Here is a 5,900-nt window from a genome sequence, read left to right as displayed (position 1 = left end):
ATAAAAGACTCTCAAATAAAATGAGTTATTGGTGGTTGGATTTTGTTGGAAACAGTCTATTTTTTTTACTTACAGAAACTAGAGCCCTGTGGGGGACTTCTTCGTAATCCCTCTGTCGCATTCTGACCGTTATGGTCCACTCCTGCATTACATGCCATCCACTTCCACCTGCACCCACTACAGGTGTGTCACATCTCACCTGCATCCTGCACAAATTCTGATGATCTGCATTAAATATTCAGAATGACAGACAGTGCATTTTATTAAGCACAATATTGATATGTTCACTTAACACCATCCTGATTACATTTCCTCTCTGAATGATGGAAACCCTAAGAAAACAACAACATCCTTGTGTTGAGTAATGGTTTCACACATATAGAAAAAAAAAGCAGCTGGGAGTCTCCAACTGATTTCTCTCCTGGTAAAGGTGTAGTAATAGCAATGTCAAAGTAATATTTACTGACCGTATTTACGTATAATTCATTTTAAAGCCACACAGAGGTGAAATTGATTCCTGATCTTTGGAAATTTTGTACATCACAGAAACTGCAACACACGTCCATCAGTTCTCACTGACTGTAGGCCAATCTTTACTCTATTTATGCTGTGCCATTACCATCATCGTAATAAGATGCTTAATTCAGTAGAGCCAGTTGGCTTGGAAATAAGTGTTTTTCCTCAAACAACTGCATGTGACCTCAGCATGTCTACACACCAGTGTGTACGTGTAATGATAGGCCAACAACACAATAAGAAGAGCATTGAAGCTGTACCTTTGACTTCTATACAACATTTAAGTGCCCACATTTCTTTGTGGAGCTTTAACAAAGCATCACATGGCCTACCTGCCATGTGATGCTGGCTAAGGGGAGACTGACCCATATTCAGACATGTTTACGCAGCAATGGTGACTACTAAAGCTGTTGGAACGAATTTCGAGATTTGAATATAATTTGAATATTTAAAAACTCATTAATATTTGAAAGCTGAAGTTACTATTCAAGAGTGTTTTTTTTAAATACTTTTGGTAACACTTTCTGTGTCGACCTCCTATAATGCATTATAACAGCTGTTTTAAGTCATTATAAGTAGTCATAACAACTTACAACAGTGTTTCTAAGCAGCAATTATAAACTGTTGTGAAGGAATAATTTATAATGCATTGTAACTTAATGCGCCAAAAGGAGAGCGTCTTATAAATTCTGGGTTTCGTAATGCGTTATAACTCCCCAACTTTGTCCATTTATAAATGTTCATAGAAAGAAGTTATGATTTCTATAATTCTCATATTGAATAATGAGTTATTAATACGTGTAACATGCTATAGCATGACTTTGGTGGCTGTAAGTAAAGTGACAGCACTTTATGAGGTTAATAATGATCAGATCTTTTGACATATTTATAACAACCTATAAGCAGTATTTGGTGACTGTAAGTAAAGTGTAAAATAAATAAACGTCATAAACAAACAATTGCTTTATAGATAGATAGTTTATTGTCATTGCATAGTAAAACACAACAAAATTTCATTTGTCAGTCTCCTCTGTAGCAGCATACAACATGAAAAAATAGATAAATAGCTAAAAGTTAGGAACACAAAGTGCAGTCCCATGAGTCAGGTGTCCGGTCCTCTCTATACATGGTACAGCCTACTAGCTCAGCTAGCTAGTCTGGAGCCAGTTTGTGCGTCTTTTATGCACTGCTCCCCCCTCTTCCTCATCTTCGTTCATGCTGCAAAATAATGACACACGCACACTCCCACTCTGAAACACACGCTAGCATGTTGGTAGTGGTGACTTAGGGCTTCAGTCTGATGAGGGCAAAACTCTCTGGATCAGGACAGCATCAGCGCTGTTGGTGTGCACTTCAGCAGTGTGTCTCTGTGTTGCCCGTGTGAGCGCAATGTTAAAATATTATTTGGTTAATGATCCCTTTGTAACATATGTTTGTGGTGAACAAATTAATGTTAGCATCTCTGCATTGCCACTTATTGATAATGAAAGGACATAAAAGATGATAGGAACATTAAAACTAAATACAGTTCATGGGGGCAGGGAAATCCAGAGACAGATGGATACCAGGCTGTAACAGATAAATTAAAATTATTATAATAAATAATAAATTGTAGGCAGCTCTGGCAGCTGGCCTTATTTGATCTACAATGGCTCAGTCAACACAGCTGCACCTGTTCACCACGACATTTTAAAATGGTTTGGATGGGATACGAATCTTTGGTCTGAGTTATGCTTTATGGGAAACAATTGTGGGGCAAAGAGGGAAATTAATGATTATGCAACTTTTCTGGTGAAAACAGTTAAAACACAAACACCCTTTATATTCTGCAGCTTCTCTGTGGTAGAAATTGATACTTGACATAATTTATTCACAAAAAAATGAGGTTTCAAGGTTTTGGGTTTTGTATATATGAGTCAGCAAATTATGAGTGTTTTTTTATGTAAGTATGAATCTAAAAGCTATGGCTTCAAGCAGTCACTAATACGAATCTGATTTCTACGCATATGAACTTGGGTACGAGATAAAAAGCGTTCAAATGACGTCACCGGGGTCACAGGCAGGTTGTAGGGAGACAACGACTACGGGAGACTTATTTTGATAACATTACTGGCCGAAAATGCTTAACATACAATGGCATTATATTGTATTCCTGGCAAGACTTAATATTTTTTGTTGCATATAGTGTGCGGTGTTAACCGGCAGGGGGTGGGTGTGAACGTTTCACACTGAGGGCTTTCGGTCAGTAATGCTGACAGCTGAGCCCTGTGTAAAAGTTCTGTTTTAGCTGTATGCTATATAAAGATGCCTATTCTTGTGTGTAGTAGTACAGAACATTATCAGTAATGCTGCATAAACACCTGATGTCAATTTGCAATGACTTTACAACATTAGTTCAGTAATATTAACAACTGAAGCCAATTTACAATTCATTTTCACACTATTCACACTATACAGTGGTGCCGGTCTACTTTTGAGTCTGCATTATTTGCGAATTGTTTTGGCATTGTTTTATTACTGCATCGTGTACTTCTGTGCGGTCTCTTTCTGTGTCGCGAGATCCAGAAACTGATGGGCCAGCTTCCAATTCAGCTTACTGCTGAGGATATGACTGACTAAGAAGTCCCTGAGAGTTCAGCTGTGGGAGTTTGAAATAGAGGACTTCAATGAGGAGGACGTAAAACCCCTCCTGAAGGTAGTGTGGGATGTAAACATCAGCATGCAGAAGAGGGATGTGGAGTTTCAGGAAAGAAAACTCCTTGATTCTCAGAAGACATCCCTGCCACCTACAAACACCAGAAGATCCTGAGCCAGGCTCACAAATGCGTCAAGACTCTGGTGGAGCAGCTACAGGGGGCTCCAATCCAAAAACAGATGAGCCCACAAGAGGTCATCGTGGAGGTAGCACCCAAGGTCCTGCAGGCTTTTTGGGTGCCCTAAAAGGCCAGCTCCAATGAGATGCCCTCCCAGAGGCTCTCTGTGCTGGCGGTAAGTGCCACTAAGGTCGTTCTGATGGAGTCTACTCAGCTCGATCAACCATGCTCCACCAGCCCACCTTCTCCTGGCCTATGAGAGACCTCATGGTCAACTCCATCGAGGAAAAGGTAAGACAAAACATCCCAGCTGATTCTCTGAGGAGAAAGCTCCACAGCTTTTAGGAAGAGGTACTGAAAAAATAGTCACAGATATAAAATGTGAAGTGAAACATTTTTAAAATTACATCGAAGTACTTTTATTATCTAAAAAAGTTACATTAAGCAATAATTTTTAAATAGATTAAAATTATTTGTCCTCCGATGAGGGGGGGGGGGGTGATGACGGGTAAAAATAGTAACAGATATAAAATATGAAATAAAATATTTTTAAAATTAAAACAAAGTAGTGTTATTATCTAAAAAAGTAACATTAAGCAAAAATTTTTAAATAGATTAAAATTATTTGTCCTCTGATCAGGGGTGGTGGTGGGTAAAAATAATAACAGATATAAAATATGAAGTGAATTTTTTTTTTTTTAATTAAAACAAATTAGTTTAATTATTTAAAAAAGTACAATTAAACAGACACTTTTAAATATATTAAAAATTATTTGTCCTCCGATGAAGGGGGGTGGTGGCGGGTAAAAATAGTAAAAGATAAAAAAAAATGAAATAAAATATTTTTAAAATTAAATCAAAGTAGTGTTATTATCTAAAAAAGTAACATTAAGCAATAATTTTTAAATAGATTAAAATTATTTGTCCTCCGATGAGTGGGGCTGGTGGTGGGTAAAAAGAGTAATGGATATAAAAAAGGAAAGCTAAGTATTTTAAAATTTAAATAAAAGTAGTTTTATTATCTAAAACGTAACATAGTAAATTAGCAACATATTTCTTAAGTTTAATATTTTTTCAAATTAAATCAAAGTAGTTTTATTATCTAAGAATATTATTAATAATTTTGAAAAAGATGAAAATTATTTGTCGTCTGATTGAGGGGGTGGTGGCGGGTAAAAATAGTAACAGATATAAAATGTGAAGTGAAATATTCTAAAAATTAAATCAAAGTAGTTCTATTTTCTAATAAAGTAACATGAAGCAATAATTTCTAAATGGATTAAAACTATTTGTCCTCTGATCTGGGGGGGTGGAGGCAGGTAAAAATAGTAACAGATATAAAATATGAAGTGAAATATTTTTAAAATTAAATCATGTAACTTTACTATCTAAAAAAGTAGCATTAAGCAATAATTTTTAAATAGATTAAAATTATTTGTCCTCTGATCGGGGGGGTGGGGGGTGGTGGTGGCGGGTAAAAATATTAACAGATATAAAATATGAAGTTACATTTTTTAAATATTAAATCGAAGTAGTTTTATTATCTAATAATATTATCAGTAATTATTTTGATGGAATAAAGTTGTTTGTGCTCCGATGAGGGGGGGTGGTGGCGGTAAAAAGTAGTAACAGACATATATTGATTATATTTTTAAAATCAAATCAGAATAGTTTAATTATCTAAAAAACATTTCTGGGGATGGGACAATCTCAGAAAAACTCAACAATAAAAAAGTAAAATAACAGTTAGCTGGCGACATGAAAACATTCTGGACTTAGCCGTGGTGCCAGTAGGCTCCGGACTCGCTAGCTTAGCTAGTAGGCCGTACCATATACAGAGAGGACTGGACACCTGACTCATGGGTCTGCACTTTTTGTCACTTTTAGCTATTTATCTATTTTTTCATATTGTTTGCTACTACAAAGGGGACTGCCTAATGAAATTTTGTTGTGTTTTACTATGCAATGACAATAAACTATCTATCTTTAAAGCATTTGTTTGTTTATGACATATTTTTTATTTGATTCTTTTCTTACAGTCACCAAATACTGCTTATAGGTTGTTATAAATATGTCAAAAAATCTGATCATTATTAATAACCTCATTGAGTGCTGTCACTTTACTTACAGCCACCAAAGTCATGCTATAGCATGTTACACGTATTAATAACTCATTATTCAATATGAGAATCATAGAAATCATAACTTTGTATGGTGCACTGAATCAGTGTTTTATGAACATTTATAAATGGACAAAGTTGGGGAGTTATAACGCATTACGAAACCCAGAATTTATAAGACGCTCTCCTTTTGGCGCATTAAGTTACAATGCATTATAAATCATTCCTTCATAACAGCTTATAATCGCTGCTTATAAACACTGTTGTAAGTTGTTATGACTGCCTATAATGACTTATAACAGCTGTTATAATGCATTATAAATGTTATAATGCATTATAAATGTTGTTATAATGGCTCATAGAAAGTGTTACCATACTTTTGCTGTTTATAATCATCCCTCAGTCTCTCCTGTCTCTCCTTGGCCTCTGCTTCACCCATATGTAGGTGTAG

The sequence above is a fragment of the Cheilinus undulatus genome, linkage group 4 (assembly GCF_018320785.1).
Source record: "Cheilinus undulatus linkage group 4, ASM1832078v1, whole genome shotgun sequence".
Lineage (NCBI taxonomy): Eukaryota > Metazoa > Chordata > Actinopteri > Labriformes > Labridae > Cheilinus > Cheilinus undulatus.
This window is presented reverse-complemented; position numbering follows the sequence as displayed.